Raw genomic sequence first — 17,970 nt, forward strand, 5'->3', positions numbered from 1 at the left:
TGCAGATCCAGGATGCAAAAATAGTTTGGTTTTATTTTACTCCATGGTCAACCTTCCTTTCACAAATGATGACGTCTCCCAGCAGGCTCCTGCTGCTATTTTGAATGTCATCAGAACAAAAGGCAACATACTGGGGCCACCACAGAGATCGGATGGGATCTGGTAGGAAGAGGACAGAATACCAGGCGGTGATAGATGATTGACATGTGGATACAGCAAGGGTGCACTGCTTTCTCAAGAAGAGTTTTATGATTAAAGGAAAGAGAGGAACTTTAAGGATTCTTCAGAGAAACAGCAGGCAGACACATGCAGATGGAGAGGAAGTCTGCGTAAGCGGGTCAGCAGGACCCACTGCAACGTCCCTCCCGCTCCATTCCTTCTTCCCCTTCACGGGGTTTTAGTTTGGGCCGCAGAGTCCGGAGAGCGACAAAATGCCCTCCAGCCTCTCACCTTGGTTTTCTTTCTGGCGGATCTGAGCCACCTTCAGGTCTGTCCCTGCACGTCTCCACCCAGCTTTAACGGCACCCAGTTGGGAATGACTCCCACACGTACACAGCCAGCCACTGCTTTCTGAGCTGAAGTTCACCCGAAAGCTTCACAGGCATCTCAGGTTGAGTTCGCTTAACCTAGAACTCTTGACTTTTGATCCTAGACCCACACACATACCTCTTCTTACCCTGATACTGTCCACACTGGCCATCAACATCCTCATCCCTACAGCCGCTTAGCACAGGACTTCCTCTCATTCCTGGTCCCAGGTTCCATCCCTCGCAGGCCCAGCTGGTTCCACTTCAAACCCTGGGTTCAAGCACAGCTGCCTTCCCTGTGCTCCTCTCTCCACTTGCCCCAGACTGGCTCAGCCGCCTCTGGTTGCAGCTGCCTCTGCTTTGCTTTTGGTCCCTGTGATCTGCGTTCCCCACTGCGTCACATTCCACCGCAATGTTTTTATTTTTAAACAAATCAGATAATGAAGCTCACCCACTGGAAATGTTCCATCAGCTTCCTCTGAACCTGGAGTAACACCTGGGCCCTCTCTGATGTCTGAGGCTCTGCATGAACTGGGTTCCTGCCTTGCTTCTCCTCACTGACCCCCAGCCACCTTCTAGATTTTGTCGTTGGGAAATAATGATTTACTCAGCAAGTGTGGACCTCCACCGCATGCCCAGGTCTGTTTCTTGTGTTGGGGATGCAGCAAAGAATGCTGGGCCCGGTGGGACTTGATCCCAGTGGTTCCCAGCAAGGGGCTGCTTTCCCTTACCAGACATACTTGGAAAGAAAAGCCATGTGCCTACACTTGCCGTTGTGGTTTGATAGCATCTAGGAGACACAGACGGCAGGTCACATCTGCATTGTCCAGAACCATCCTGTCCTGTGATTTCATGCAGTGACATGCCTCATGCCCTGCCTGCTCTCCTCGCAAATGGGGCACGGAGGGTCGGGTGGGTGTGAGCAGGGGAGCAGGGATGACACCTGGGATGTGGGAACCCCCCATCATGCCCTGCTAATATCATCGGCACCGAGTGTGACTCAGGTCAAGCTTCTTTAGTCTCTGCTGGTCTCCATTCCCTTCACAGGACAGGAACAACGTCCTCCCTGCTGTTGGGATGTGTGTGTGCACCCACGAGAGAAGTGAGCAAGATACACCTAATAAGTGGGCAGTGTTATTCCTACTGCCCCCAAAATTACTAAGCTCACCGCATGACATCTTTCTTATCCCTGAAATGTGCATCAGAGAAGGGAACACACAGAAATCGTTGCCAGTGGAATCCAGTTAGACGTCTTCTAGGAGCCGAGACGCAGACGTTTTTACACCTTTCTGCTTTCTGCGAATCAGTCACCTGGCATTCTGCGCTTTTATCTGGGGTCACAGGAGCACCAGGGCCGCCTTGATTTGGGACTCCGTGGGCTGCACATGCAGGCATTCTTTACTTTTCTTATAAATAAAGAGTTTTTGGCCCAGCAGCCTGGCCATGACATCTGGCCACTAAATTCGCATGACAGTCATGAAACGCTCCCATAATCAGTGACACAGGGTGATTTTCCGCCCCTGACAAGCCCCTGTATTGAGTATGATAACAGTTAACTTTGTCTTCATCTGCTGCTGGAGTATAATATCAATCCATTTGATGATCCAGCCAGCCAAGCCCAGCACTTCTGTATCAATCTTCATAGAGTGCTGCCTGTTGTCTAACAAAAAGCCTGAAATGAGATCATTCAATCACTTTCTGCTGGCCGGCTGTTCTCCTGGAGGAGTTTGAGCTCCCTGTCACTCTCCCACCTTTGCACAGTGAAAGCAGCAACACTAATTGCAATGGAAATACTGAAATGCACCAGAATTGAGCTAACTGTGCAAACCATGAGTGGAAATAAAGCAGGGGCAGATTCCACGGCGTCCACGGGAGAAAAATAGAAACTCACTGTGGTGCAGTGCGGAGGGCAAGGGCGCGTTCCAGCCTCCAACTTTCTCCAAATGTGCTCTGCTGGTGAACGGACTGCGGCCTCCTGAGGGGATGGTCGCTGCCACGCACCATTCTTCAGAGATGGTTGAACAGGGCGTCTGTTGAATGAGCAATTACCCCCTAAATATCTTCTTGAGTTTCCCTAAATTTAAAACAAAATAAAAAGGTATTCTTTTGTTGTTGTTTTATTTTTGTTGTTGTAGTTATTGTTTTGAGACAGGGTCTCACTCTGTCATCCAGGCAGGAGTGCAGTGGTGTGATCAACCTCACTGTAGCCTCAATCTCCTGGGCTCAAGCCATCCTCCGACCTCAGCCTCCTAAGTAGCTGGGATTACAGGCACCCACAACCACGCCCGGTTAATTTTTGTATTTTTATAGAGAGGAGGTTTTGCCATGTTGCCCAGGCTTGCCTTGAACTCCTGAGCTCAAGCAGTCTTCCCACCTTGGCCTCCCAAAGTGCTAAGATTATAGGCATGAGCCACCATGCCTGGCCATCAACATGTTTTATACATTTAAAAGCAAAACCAGAAAAAAAATGCATCAAATCTAAAATATGTCATAATAATGTCAGAGAGGAAGATTGCATAAATACATATTCTATATTACCCACATGTTAAAATAATCATAACAGTGGGAAAGAAAAGAAAAAATGAACAGCCCAGCAGCTAACCTTCCTTTCTGCTGTTCCCACTCTGTTCTGAGAAGTCATAAATCCCATGAGAATGAGTTTCTTTGTGTAATCAAAGGAAATGAAAAATTAAAGGATACCTGATAAATCTAGAAACTTTTTCTCCATCGAGACCGGAGGAAACAGTAAATGCTCGTTAAAGTGGTAATAAATTTCAGGGCGTGGTCTTTTCATAAAAGTATCTGAGGTATGCATAGGTGTGTGTTTCCATCTGAAAATCTTTTGGGCTTTCAGAGTTAGTTGGAAAATGTAAATGTCTTATCCATGAGATAGGATACATTTTCTAAAGTAAACTCACACCTAGTCAAGCAGGCTCCGGAACTGGCCTCCGGCATGTTGACTGAGGTGCCCGAATGCCCACTGTCCACACCTGTGAAATCACGTAGCTATGTGATGGGTCTGTAATGTGGCCATCTTTTGGGGGAGGGCATATTATTACAAGTATTCTTCTGTATTACTCTGGAAATTGCTCTGGATAATGTGAGATATTAAGAGAGGCTGTCATGTTCAGGCGGTGTGGTGTGTTCTGTCCCAGCGGGCCAGGTGCCAAGAAACATGTTAATTATTTCCCTTAATACTAAACCTTTATGTTTTAAATACAGTCTCTCAGAAACCCAGGAAGCAGATGTGCAGCCGTATAATACAATGATGAGCCCAACCTGATATGAGTTAGGTGTGCCAGAGGGAATTGCAGGGTGTCAGCTCTGCATAACCGGCCTCTTTGCACATCTGTAGTTCAGGATCCGATCCCTGTTTGGCTTTTTGTGCGTTTGTTTTTCCCCTCCTCTAGGCAGCACAGGAAAAAGCAATGTTCCTAATTATTTCCTCATGATGTAATTTGTCTATAGTTTACACACACACTCACAGAGCTGCTGGTGCATTATTAAAAAGATGGAAAATCGTATGAAACCACATAGAACTCGTATCCCATGGGTAGAAATGAAACATGAGATACAAAATATGGGAATCATTTTTTTTCTTTTGGTGAACAATTGCCTTTTTGATGACCTCAGAGTGAATGTGTGTATCAGTTTATTTAGTTTTTAAAAGATGTAAACAGCAACAAATAGTCAGTCCATTCACAACGGATCCACAAAGCAGTGCTGGTTTTATAAAAGGTATGTGAACAGAATGAATGTCTCTTCTCATCCAGGCGATTCCTCCAGCTCTCTCCGCTCCTGAATGTCTACTGACCAGCTCTGCAATGTCACCAATTTTTTCAATCATCCAAATACCCCCAATTCAATTAAACTCATCAGCTCTCTGCCTATGGTCCTCTGGACACGCAGCACCATCCAAGAGGGGATGAGGACGAGCGGGCGCTGTCCCCATGAGATATGGTCCAATCAACAGCCAAAGTTTTACGTGTCAGTTTTGATATATCCGATAATAGCTGTAGGTTGTTTTGCAATGTCCAATGTTCTGTGAAGATGGGCTTTTCATATTCTTTATTGTTTTTTACTGACAAAATGTTGCCTGGACTTTTGCAGTTTTGTGAAATGAAACAACAGTAAAAACAATATACAATTTAACCCGCATTCTCCTACCTGGGCTTCCCGGTCCTGTGGCTGGTTTTGGTCGGGATGTAATGAGTTCCTGTTCATTGATCCCTCATAAGCACAGCCTTGGTGATTGAGCGCCACTCACAACCAACGCACTGCCACTCACCGGGGCCCTACAGCGTCCCTGCAGACCCACCCCTGTCTGTGGGCACCTCAGCCATCCGTAATTATACTTCACGGCCTCTCGGAGTCTGGGCTGACAGAAAATGAATAAAGCCAGTCTTCCCAAAATGGGTAGGGGCTGCTGTGGTGTTTGTGCACCTGGTGGGGCTCTGTATTTACACCACAGGTAGCTTGCTGCTTCCCCAGGGAGCCTGATTTGTTCCTTTCTCATTCCCCTTGTACAACCCCATTTTATTTTATTCCACATGGAGACACCATCACGTAAGGCACTGATACACAAGTCATCAAATTCTGCTACTCTTGAAACCAGCCCACTGCTCTTCCCCAGACAGGCACGCAGAGACACACGGAAGGGTTGTGGGTGACAGGCGTGCAGGTGTGCACATGGATACTCATGATTGTGTGATCGTGACGTGCACACCACTCCTGCTGTGTGGGGCTCTTGGTGAAAAGCCTGCTCTGGAACCTTGAGAGCTGAGGCTCAGGGCCACTCCGGTACATCTCAGCACCGAGATTCCGTGAGCAAGGGATTCCTGCGTGTGAGGGCCCCGCCGAATGGGATCGCTAGTGCTCACTGCCTTTTCGCAGTGGTCGCCGGTGTGAGCTGGTGTCTGTTAGCAGAAATGTCCCAGCATGAAGCCCTGCTCCCATTTCAGAGACTTCATCATCATCCTGGGTTTCCCGGACATCCTCACCTTGACATTCAGGAACATTCTTTGGAAATGGGTGTGGACAAGTAGATTGCACACACTGCTGATTTGGAAAACTTAATTCCCCAAATGTAAGAAAAATGTTTGTGGGCACTCCTGTCTTATTTTTGTGTGGGGGGAAAACACCAAGGCAAATGGGTATCACTGAAAGTGGCCTCTGTTGGCCTCTGTCCACAATGGGAGTGGCCACCGAAGACCCCGAGGACAGAGCAGGCGCCGGGAAGGAAACCACAAACACAGCCTGGCTCGGGCCACACCACAGCTGTGCACAGCCGTCCTCGTGGGAGGGAAGAAGAAACCGAGGCCCAGAAGCTTGAAGAACTGCTGCAGGCTAAGCGAGGGACTTGCATTTTAGCCCAGACTTGCCGGATCACGAAGCCCCGCTTCATCGTGTAAAAATGTCAGGGTGGGCTGTCGTACCCTGTCGCACCTCTCCAGAGCAGGTGAAATCGAATGCGTTATTGCTTCTTTCTCTCTCTGACAAGATCTTGTCCTTCAATCTGCACTTCCTGCCCTGGGGCTGGGCTGGCATTTTGGAACCCTCAGCACCATGGACCCTGCCGGACCACAGAAGCCACCAACACCTAGTGTTGACCTGCACACTGTGTGGATGGGAGCCCCGGACACCTGTCCAGTCCCTTAGGGGCTGGCGAGGGGGACGCAAGGTTGGGGCCACAGGACGCCGGCAGTGGGGGGAGATGGGGAAAGCGTGGTGAGGCAGGGGCGAAGCCGCGGAAACTGCGGTGAGGAAGCAGGATCTTCCGCAAATGGGCACATGGAGCCTCCCGTCACTGTCACGGAGTTTTCTGAAAGTGTCGACCAAAGCCTGTGGGAGCATGAGTCATCTGCACAAGCGGCCTTCAGTCCCACAGGTGTGGAGGAAGAGCCTGGATGCTTTGAAGGCTGCAAAGGCCAGCAGCTCCGCCCTGGGTCCTCCTGAGCCAGTTTATCTTCCAGCACCTCCTTCTCCACTTCTGTAAGGTCAAGGGGAGGGAGACGGCCAGGGATGCTCTCTGAAGGGCTGTTTTCTGCTGCAGAATTGGGCTCTGCATCCGATGTGGTAGGGGCAGGACTCAGCGCTGAGGAGGGCTGTGGAGCACACCCTGCTGCCATGGGCCAGCCTCATGTCACCCCTGAGGCCCAGTCACCGTGGCTTTGCGCCATGAAGGTTTAGAACTTTTGGTCAAATGGATAACTTTTAATAAACTGTAACTGTGATAGAAATGTGACTGTCTTCTGATTTATCTACATAATTCTAAGAAAACTCTGCAAACTTATGAGGGCTTTCAAGGGATATATTAAATCAAAAAATAACAAAAAAGACATAAAGAAAAATCAGTCCCAAAGTGCTAGTGCAGTGCTTGTCCACTGTGTCATTTTTTAAAACACTTTCAAAATGTCCAAGGGTATCTCAACAGTTAGACAATGATAGATCAAACATGGATGTGTGTGCAGCTATTTAAATGAATACAAAGTGTATATATTTGTACTATTATTTGTCAACTGTGCAAAGTTACACTTTATATTAATGACGAAAGGAAAGAAAAATGAAGACAGAAAAATGGCTGATTTTCTAGGGTATGGTACTTACAGGCATGTTTTTTCTAAATATATATATATATATATCACTTTTCTAATATCATTACTGGTGTTTTAATATTTTTTCTCACCAAAAAATCAAAATGAGAAATAACTTCGAAAAATGAGAAGCTCAAACTGAAGATAAAATAGTTTTTGGAAAATATTTTTAAGTATAATACAGGGGAGTCTACTCAGTGCCTGCAGAGGCAGAGACATTGTGGAGCCATCAGCTGTCAGAGTGAGATGGGCAAACGCGCCGTGAGTCAAACAGCGCCTGATCCCCGACGGGACGGAATACAAGACTGTACTGCTTCCGGCTCTTCGATCTGCCCAGGAATGGGACGTAAAGGGCATATTTTCCTAGAGTTCTTTATTTTTGTTACATGAACAAGTTATGGTTGACACGACACAGGATGAATGGAAGGAAAATCCCTGCTTTCAAGGTGCTTACTACTTAAAGGTGTAAAGCTGTAAGAAATGAATGAACTCAGAATAAAAGAACTCATCCCTATCACCCATAATATCTTAAGTTTCTAATCAGACCTTTCAGACCTAGAGTCAGCGTGCCCGGGATGTGAAATGCGTTTAAAAAGTGTTTAAGTTAATGTTACAGTGAGCTCATTGGCATTTGCATTTACTGACATTTTGTGCTTAAATTTGTAATCTGAACTTTGCGTTAACAAGTTTTTATGTTTAATTTCTTCTCCATCTTTGGAAGTAACAGAAAGAAACCGACAGTGCTTGACAGTGTTTGCTTTTAAATTGCCCGTGTGGGCTGCGGCATTCCCACCTCACGGCGTTGAAGAGACTGACGGAGGAAAACCTACCCTTTGCTTCTCCTGCCTTTCTGCCCAGCTACCTTCTGAGCAGCACATTGGACTTGGTTCCGTTGTCTGGAATTGTGCGACTGAAAACACATGAAGACTACGTTTCTAAAAAGTTTTGGTTTCATAGAAAGGGATGATAGTGCAAACATTGTGGTGAAGGTATTAAGATAGAATGTCTTCCCTTGATAAAAAAAATTAAAAATTATAGAAAATGTGTTTAATTTCTGTCCAACTAAGGGTGATCGAATTGGATTAAACCAAAGGATCTGAGCCCATCACACACCTTGTATTATTAGAATTCCAGCAACAGCTTCTAAGCAACCAAATTAAGAAGAGGCCAATGGATGCAGTAAGACTGAACCTCCTGGTTAGGCTGCCTTGGCTCTTTTTAGCTGTTAGAGCTCTTCAGCCAAGCACTGTGCCATGGATCCCTGGAGCAGGGGTCTGGGGCTGCCTGGGTCTAACAGGTTCTGGGGGCCCCGAGCACCCACAGGTGCAGCTCTCCCCTGCTCTTCTCAAAGCCAGTGTCTGTTGAGCCCACAACACATCTCCTTTGTGTTCCTGCAGCCTTTCTCCCTGCTTTCCATCTCATCTTTTCCTCTCCATGTAACCCCACATGCTGGGTGCTGCAGAGCAGGGAGGGAGCAGGAAGAATGGGGAGGGGGAGGGGGGAACCCATTTCCTTTGACGCTGCCCCCTCTTGAGTTTGGCCACGACAGAGACCGTGACAGTTACTACCCGTAGCCCTGGCCTCCCCCTGCCATCCAACCACCAGCACCCAGGACACCACCCGACATCTTCTATTGGCTCCCCAGGATCCAAAGGCAGGATGCAGATTTGAAATCAGGGTAAGACAGGAGCGAGGAGGGATAAAGATGTTTGTGCAGTTTGAGGGGCTTGCTGTGCTTGGCATAATACTGCCTATGCTCCAGACAGAGATTTTGCAAACTGTATCTGCTCTTAGAAAGGGCTATGAATTTCTAGACGTAGGAAGCTGATAGGTGTCTCCCTGCAGTGCAGCCACTGGGGCTGATGAACCTGGATTTCACTGAAACCACACTCCAGGAAACCAACAACAGCCTGGAGGCTTTCGTTGTCATGGATTTACTTCTTTTTCTATTTTGTCCTTAATGCATTTTCCTTGTAAAATCCACAATTGTTGCCACTTTTTGCTTTTTTTTTAGAGACCTCAAGCAAGCCCTCCATGTGTTAATGGAAGGAGGGCTGGCTCTGACTCCATGGGCCCGAGTTCAAGTGCTCTTCAGTGCGTGACCTTGGAGAAGTTTAAGTTTTGTGACCTTAACATTCCTTACTGGGGCAAGGGAAATAATAGTGACTCTTTTCCTATGGTGAGACTCTAGGGAGGTACAACATTAACAGAGCTTATAGTTGACCAACTTTAAGCTTTTACTTTTCCATAACATTTATATCATCAGATAGAACTGTCAGAAGCTATTATTTGTGATAACTAACACTTAACTCTCAGGACCTGTTGTGAAAGCTTTGAGCTAATTTTGACTCATTTTGTTTTACAAAACCTCATGGGGCAGAGCTCGGATTTGAACCCACGTCCCCAGTCGACACTGCTGCCTGCTTCCGATCCTTTTCTGCTTTAACTTACAGATAAGACATGGCCCATTTAGAAAGGTGTAGCAATCTTCGGGACAGGAAGTTACTTACCATAAAGGACTTTGTTAAATTAAAGCTGTTGTGAATGACTTCTGTGGCCATTCAACTGCTCTGCGGGTCACCGTAGGCTTTAATTTCACATTTGGGAAGAGAAGGCACATGAGGAAGGAAGGCCCTGCATTTACACGGATCAGGGCCATGCGCTCGGGAGCTCTGTCCCCGGGTTCTTATTTAATGCTTAGAGCATTTTACAGATAAGAACGGCAGTGCAGCCAGGAGCACAGCTGGCGGGCTGCTGAAAGCGCTGGAGACGGGTTAGAAGCCTTGTCCTGGCTCTTGCCTCACGCCAGCCTCCTTCCGTGGAAGGAATGTTGGAGATATTTTTTCCACAAATATGGAAACTTGGGCCACAAAATGTTAAGTAGTTTGCACATTAACACATCTACATCAGAGCTAAATTATTGCATCAAACTATCGAATTATGTATATACATTGATAATACGTATCTAACGAAAAAATTCCCCCTTATTGTTAAAAAATAGATTTTTTTTCTTGGTTTTCTTTTTAATTAGGAAGATGCACAAATACCCAAACACCAGCGCTGGTTGCAGTGGGAACACCAGCTGAATGTGTCTAGGTGGCTGGGTGGTTGCCATGGAAACCCACCGGGGAAGAGGGAAGGGGCCTCCGAGCCCAGGGACCAGAAGCTGAGCGGGCCACATTGCCCTCTTCCACCAAGGCCGGGCCTGGGCTGTACCCAGGGGTAGGAGTTCTCAGCTCCCTCGTGGAGCTGGATGTCGTTCCCCACAACTGCAAGAACCCACTTGACCACGAAGAAGTGATTGATGGGATTTTCAGACCCGGTTTCTGTAACAATTTGGAAGTGACTGGGTGTATTTAGTCAAAGGTGCTTTCAAAAATATTCATCCAATTTTGACTGGATTGGCCCTTAATATTGATGTTCATTTCACTTTCTTTTTCTTTTATCAACTTAACACAAATGATTAGACGCAGAAATTGCGTGAAATTCCCCCAATGGTGAGAGGTGCCTCACTGTGAAAATGCTGATCATAATTCCTCAACTTTCTGTGTTCAGCATGAAGTTATCATGGAAACAGCCACATCAGTTCCTGCCTTATCTCACCTTTTCCTTTTTCCCTAAAAGTTCCTGTGGCAAGGTTGCCATAGGAAAATATTAAGGTCTGATTTATTCATTTTCTTTTGAGATCCCCGATTGGTACTTAATGTGAAATAATGCGAGCGGCCTGTGAAGACACCTTCTCCAGCGTGGCAGATCTCCGGTTAAATTATCCGTGGTATTGGGAACTCGCAGGTCGTTGACTATCCCAATTTAATTTGGGTAGTACAGGACATTTCTAATAATTAATACTGTAATAACACTTAATGATCTGCACTCATGCAATCTGAAAATCCAGCTAATTGTGCAGTTTTTAGTGATTGCACAAACAGCAAGTTTTAAATGTGTCAAATGCTGCTATTTCAGCATCCCAGTGCCATGACGGAGACCCTGCCCGTGGGGTTCCCGCTGACCCCAACCCAGAGCCCAGACATGGATTTGACGGCGATGGGGTTGGTCTCCAGGGAACCTGCCTGTTTGAAGTTGGATGCAAGGCAGGAGACTGTGAGGGAGACACCGAGCGTCCTCCAGATGGGGGTGCATTTAAAAGCTGTGATGATAGTCACTGGAGAGGCAGCAGAGAAATTGGAAATAAGGAACAAGATTGCAGAGACTCTTTTACAAACTTCATTAGAAAGGAATTAATATTTTGGAGGTCTGCCCAGCAGATAGCGATGTATCCATTAACCTTACGCTCGACCAATCATGCCGTGCTATTTGGCACAGCACAAAACTGTGTTCTTAGGCCCTTCTGCAAGTACAGAAGCTCAGGCCTCCTCTGGAAACTCTTGCTTTCAAGATCTAAAGTTGGTAATTTTACATTTTGTTGAGAGCTATGATATCCTTTCATTGTTTTATTTTTAATGGGGAAGACATTAAATTGTATCCCCTGCATAATTTCCATGAGAACAGAAAGTGGTAAAACTAAAATTTAAAAATATAGTTACTAGAATTACGGTACTTGTTAGTAGTGTAATAATTTGATTTGTCATTATATTGTGCACATCCTTAATGATGCCGGAGTTTTAGAATTTTAGTCACCAATTATTATTTTTTTTAAATAGGCAACAAAACATAAAGGAATGTACAAGGAAAACAATGCTGTTCTAACCAAAGACCATTTAAAATCTCTTTTTCTTTTTTTTTTTTTCAGTGCTCCTGGAATGATACTTTCTGGGCTGATCTCGTTAGAGCATGGAGATGAGATGTCGGCCATTATCAGCTGGCAAGATAGAGCTACAGGCAGACATACATAGATACATGTGGTGTCAGTAACACAATAATTGGTTTTTTAGTTGCCTCAAGCACTTAAAATACTTTTTTTTTTTGTTTTTTTTTTTTTACAAATATCACTAACTCAAAACTGCATTTAAAGTATTTTAAAATTAATTTTAGTTTTTATTCTGCATTTACACAAGAGGAAAACAATGGAATATTTTTTGGAGAAAATTATTTGTAGTAACTATTAACATTGCAAATTCTACTTCTTTTCAGTTTTGCTTTTATTTCAAAATATGCTGTTTTGGGTTGCAAAACAAAACACAAAAAAATAATCCAATGTTTTGGCATTGGATCCGTTTCTGGAAAGGAAACGTGTGCTCACTGGTTGGCATGCATTGAGTTTCTTAAAGAAGCCTGCAGAACTCGGAAGAGCGCGAGGAAGACACCAGATGAAGTATTAGGAATTCACGAGGGGGAACGAGAGGGGAGAGGATTAGCAGAGACCGATACTCTGACACCGGGTGTACCAAGCAGAGCCCCTGCTGCCTCCGGGAAAGCTCTGCCTCCGTCCGCTGGGCCTGCACCCCCGCTCCGCTGTCCTCGGGCCTGCCCACGGGGCTGGCATGAGGGCAGCCTCTCACTATCAATGAGACTTCAATTAATTCAAACAAGCAAACGCACATACCTCAACGCCATTAAAGTAACGTGAAGGGCTTCATTGCACAGGAGCTCAGGAATTCAGAGCCAGGGCGCAAACCCTCGGCCAAAAACTTGCCTTCCGCTCTTCAAGCTGAGCGCTCCAATAGTGGTATTCATCTACCACGTGCTTTCCAAAACTGAATAAATAAATAAACAATAAGCTAAATGAGTCTACACCACCTTTTTGTGAGTTGGATGAGATCAGCTCCATTTTATAGATAGGTAAACTGAGTCCGTGGAGATAACTGAACACTTGTACAAACTTCAAAGGGAATCAGTGTCTGGGGCATCCCAAATGTAGTTCTTTAATGTTCACACCTCCCCTGGGGAACAGGGACTATTTCAGGCTCGCAAACACAATGGAAGCTGCACGACACACCTTTCCAGGGGAGTGTGACAAAAACAGCCCCTAAAGCCCTTTGGCATTAGGAATCCTCGCTGCTGAGCGAACGTTCAACACCTACCTACTGACCATGGGATCTAGCCTCGTTTGGTGCGTAACAAATACACGTCCGAGGTGACGCACTCTTGCGTGTCTGCGCCACGTCAGGGGAAGTGGAGCCCCCTGCTGGATCCACGATAGACCCCGGAAGCCCCGGCCCGCTTCGCTCTGGCTTCTTTGCGACGCGCTTGCGTGTCCGCGCCACGTCAGGGGAAGTGGAGCCCCCTGCTGGATCCCCAATAGACCCCGGAAGCCCCCGCATGCTTCATTCTGGCTTCTTTGCAGGTCTGCAGATGGTCACAGCTCTCAGGGTCATTCTGGCAACTCTCTAGCAACTGTGGTTGATTTCTCTTTTTAAAGGGCATTTTGCTTTCCTCCTGCACGTGTGTACTTAACGCAGCAAAGGTGAAGGACACGCTGCGTTCAAGCTGCTCCACCAGCCCTGGGCAGAGCTCACACCATTCTTCAGGGCCCTGGGTGAGTTTAAGGTGGACCTGGAGGCTCTGAATTACCGCAGCACAGAGTCTTCCTGGACAGCGGCCAGAGCACCGCCGGAGAGGGAAGCCGGAGTGGGTCCCTCTGCCGGGATGCCTGGAGGCCACCATGATGAGGGCTAAAGTGGCTCATTTTGAACCAGGTTTAGTGATCACAGCAAAGCCTGGCCTGTGGCAGAGTCCTGGGAGAGTGGACAGGTCCAAGGCCTCCACGTCAATATCTGCCACTTTCTTTTATGCGGACAGACCTTGCAATGTGCTGGCATGGCACGGGACGTCACCATGGGTGGAAAGTGGCGGCGTCAACTCGGTAAGCAGATGGAGGAAAGGCACGCGGTCTGTGCCGTGTGTTACTGGGAAATACAGGGAAATGTGGACCTCAGACGTGCCAGGGTCTAACATCGTGACTTTCAAAGAATGCAGCTTAGTGACAGTCGTAACCGTGCTCAGTGAGTGCTCCCTGCCTCCCTTAAATTCCGTGTGAATGCTTTTGCCTCCCTTAAATCATCACGTGGAATCACAGAATGCTCTCCTGCGGTAGGAACTTTGCTAGCCCCACTTTACAGATGGGACACTGAGGCCTCGGCAGGGTAAGTAACTCACTCATGGAACAAAGCTGGCCCTGGCCTGTCTGAATCGCGGGTGAGTGACTCCAGCACAGTGCTGTGCCTCCTCCGCTCCATGGCCTCTGGAAAAGGAATGGAAATTTGCCAGCGTGAACGGGGATGACGACGGCTGGGGTGGCCATGGCAGGTGCCTGGGCTGCCCTCCTCTCCTGGCTCTGACAGCTCCAGTGGAAGTCAGTCTGTGTATTTACGCGAAACAAGTTCACTTGCTTTCCTCTCTAGGGTCCTCTGCTGTTATGCATTTCATCTCCCAAAGTCGCATCCCGCCACTTCCTCCCATGCCCCATCATTGGGTGCAGTGAGCAGTGCCTGGCTTTGCGGCAGGACCTGAGGGAGGGCAGGAGCAGCTGGCCTTGGTGGCGGAGACCAGGGTTTCCAGCCACGTCTCCAGGCTGCTACATCCTCGTGCATGAGACAAAAAGGCTCCATGGGTAGATTTGAGTTTTAAATGGAAAAACTAGACAATTTGAAAATGTTGACCTGAGTCTGCTCTTTGAGGACCGTTGTCCCACCCCACCCGTTTTCTGGAGCCTCCCACGTGGGGACTTGGAGCCTCTTGGACTTTGGTCCAAACCTCCCATCTGCAATTGGAGAGGTGCCTCTCCCGCCCCCCACCTAGAGTGACGGTCCCAGCTGCTCTGTGCTGGGCAGCAGCTCGCAGCCCCGAAGCCAGGGTGCCCTGAAGGGCCTTCGCAATTCTGTCCCCAAAGCAGCAGCACAAGGAGGCAGGGCCGGGCCCGGGGAGGAAGCTCCCCTGCCTCACTCCAGCTCCAGTAAAGGCAGGAGCCTGGGATTTGTATGAATAAGTATCGTGAGCCTCAAATTTGTAGACCAAAGAATTGGGCTATTAATGGGGCTTGGCAAGGAGATAAACGTGTTTCTGTAAGATATCACAGCTGTATGTCGACTGTCAAGGAATTGAAAACATCTGGATGGCTGGCTGACTTGCTGGTTCGTTGGAATCCTGACCAGATGTTAGGTATCATGTCGACAGGGCTGAGGCTTCAAGGTAACTACGACGCAGAAACGTTCTCATCGTATAAAGTAGGTCCTGGCCTTTGGCTCAATTTACATTTCTATCTATCTATCTATCTATCTATCTATCTATCTATCTATCTATCTATCTGTCTATCTGTCTATCTGTCTATCTATCTATCTATCTATCTATCTATCTTTCTATCTCTCTGCTTGTGTGTATATACATATATATGCATAGAAACACTGTTTCCTGAAACTAGAGAATGCATTAATAAGTTTAAAACATACAAGAGGATAAGCTTGTAGGTTTTCGAAATATAGATAGATGCCATTTCTGTTTTGCTTTTAAAAATAGAAATACAATAATTGAAATAATTATACTTATTTAAATTTCAAGCCATCTGAAAAATGACTATTATGTTTTGACAAAACATAATATTTTTAAATGCAGAAAATTGACAGAAATTATAATGCATCTTATAGGTCATTTAAAATTTAGAAATGTAGATTCATTTAAACATCAACATGTTTTACACATTTGTTTGCGTTAAGTACATTGATTTGTGCTAACACTTCTGTAATTTATTAATATATTTAAAATTTTTCTCTTTAAAGTAGATTTGTGTTCACCCAGACATTCATAGACAAACTGATGCCCGCTACAGTTACATATCACTATGCCCTCAAACAGCTACATTAAACATGTCAGATCATGCCACTCTAAGTGGGCTATTTTCTTTCTCTTCTCAAACATGAGGTATCCATGCTTTTATTAGAATAGAGCATGAAAAGTTCAGTAATTGTAAAACTTGAGGTCTAATATTAAAGGAGTAGTTCTCATCAGAAACAACATGGCCAGGCCTGATTCTTTTTTCCTCTGTGTTTTAAAAAAATTCTTTTTATACACGATCACTTTCAAACATGCATTTGAGACTCTGCACCAAAGGAAAGTGTCCTCATGAAAGTGCAATCATCAAGTGATGATTCCATTCATCACTGAGATACGAATGGAAAAGAAGACTCCTAGGAGGCAAAGAAAGCCACCGTGCTAGCCGGCTGGTGTATATGGTTTCTAAGAATAAATTGTATTCACTTGGACAGAACAAATTATTGGTGCAGGCATAGATTTAATGGAGTATTATTTGGATTAAAAGATACTTGTCAATCTATTGATTTTTGATGTGTTAATATGATGCTCCCTGTTTTTTCTTAACTTTAGTAGATACAGTTTCCAGTGGTTGCTAAAGTTAACTTATTGGCGAGAAATATATTTCGAAGCCGTAATACACAAGCAAAATGTAAAGAAACTTCCACCTTTCCCATTAAGATTCACTCAGAATGACTGCCGTCATATCCGTTCATTTTTAAGTAACATATTAAGAATTTAGCGAAAGTTTCAGTCTTGGAGGTACTGCTCTAAGAACAGCAGCATTATCAGCAAGAAAGACTGACAAACTCTTTGCCATGGAGCCTTAGAAAATAATATCTCTTTTCTTAGAAGAACTTGGGTTCACATCAAACTCTTTATGTACTGTTGTCAGATTCCTTCCAAGGTCAGATCACAAAATGAGTAATTATCGTTAAAACTAGTAACAAGAAAGTGTCAGTTTCTGTGGAAGAAACTCTTCAAAGTGGGTAATTTCAGAGGTCCTCGGTAGCAAAGATTAAACAGTGGTTTAAATGGTGTTTTTTTCCTCCAGTGTTTAATTGCTAAAAATGATATCGAGAACAACTGAAGTATTCAAACTTAATAATGAGCGTGAAAACAGGGAAGTGAATTGGAAAGGTAGCCATTTTTCCTGATTCTTTACACCACGCACTCACGTCTTCCTATTAATCTTATATTTTATCTCATACTCTTTCTAAATAGTTCATTTTTAAAAATTTGTCAATAAGGGCATTTTTTACAGATTCAAATATTTCATATTAAGATTTTGATTGGTGTTCAACATAGAATTTATAAAAATATGTATTAAGGATCCACAACTTATCTGGGAAAGGTAGTCATGAATTGTATTTTACTTATTTTAGTTATTTTTGGGCATAGATTAGATTGTTAAATTTTTGTAGGCCAGGGTTTGGTGCCTAACACGTTTACATGCTTTTGACATGTAAGACTGCAATTGACTCCATGAGCATGTTTTTCTCTGCTCATGAAAACATGTGGTCACCTGACTTTAATGAGAGATAATCCTGCCCACCTGGGATGCCAGGCCTCTGGGGTCCTGGCCAGCTGCAGCCTTCTCTACTATCGTGGCCTTATCCACCGTCCAAGCCTCCTGGCCACACCTTCTGTCCAAGGAAGAGTGATTGCTGTGTAGAGGTTCACGTGAGATGATGCACCTGTGCTGGACAATGGTTCCCCAGTACTGACCGCTGCAGTGTGTCCAGAGCAAAGCCTCTCAGGTCCGTGCAGCCTGCCAGATGGCCAGGATCTCAGCAGGGCTGCTCCCACCAGCACCTGTGAGGTGCTGAGCGGCTGACACACAGCCGTCTTCTCCTTGGAGCCACTGCCCTGAGGACCAGGCGGGGTAGACCAGAACCCTGCACTCTGCCTAAACTCCACCTCTGAGGAGCCTGCCAACTTCAGGACCATGCTTCCATTTTACACGTGAGCATAAAAGTTGTAAATATCTCCAGTGAGTTCTAGAACAGAAAGCACAGACACCTCCGGATATGGGTGCTGAACTTTGAAAACAATCGTCCCGTGAAGGAAACCGATTCTCTCCCCAACTCTAAAGGTGGCTCCGGCCTCAGGGATCCATGCTCTCATTTTACAGACGAGGAAACCCA

At 45.8% G+C, this 17,970-nt stretch overlaps 1 long non-coding RNA gene across 1 annotated transcript; it reads right to left on the reverse strand.

The window, feature by feature from the left end:
• Positions 1 to 2,428: 2,428 nt before the first annotated feature.
• LOC126941354 (uncharacterized) lies at positions 2,429 to 13,067 on the reverse strand. The gene is made up of 3 exons (XR_007721273.1): positions 13,017 to 13,067; positions 12,624 to 12,774; positions 2,429 to 2,601 (listed from the first exon to the last, which is right to left on the reverse strand). It is a non-coding gene; the product is annotated as an uncharacterized LOC126941354 (long non-coding RNA).
• Between the last annotated feature and the right edge of the window lie 4,903 nt (positions 13,068 to 17,970).

The sequence above is a fragment of the Macaca thibetana genome, chromosome 18, assembly GCF_024542745.1.
Source record: "Macaca thibetana thibetana isolate TM-01 chromosome 18, ASM2454274v1, whole genome shotgun sequence".
In the NCBI taxonomy this organism is placed as follows: Eukaryota; Metazoa; Chordata; class Mammalia; order Primates; family Cercopithecidae; genus Macaca; species Macaca thibetana.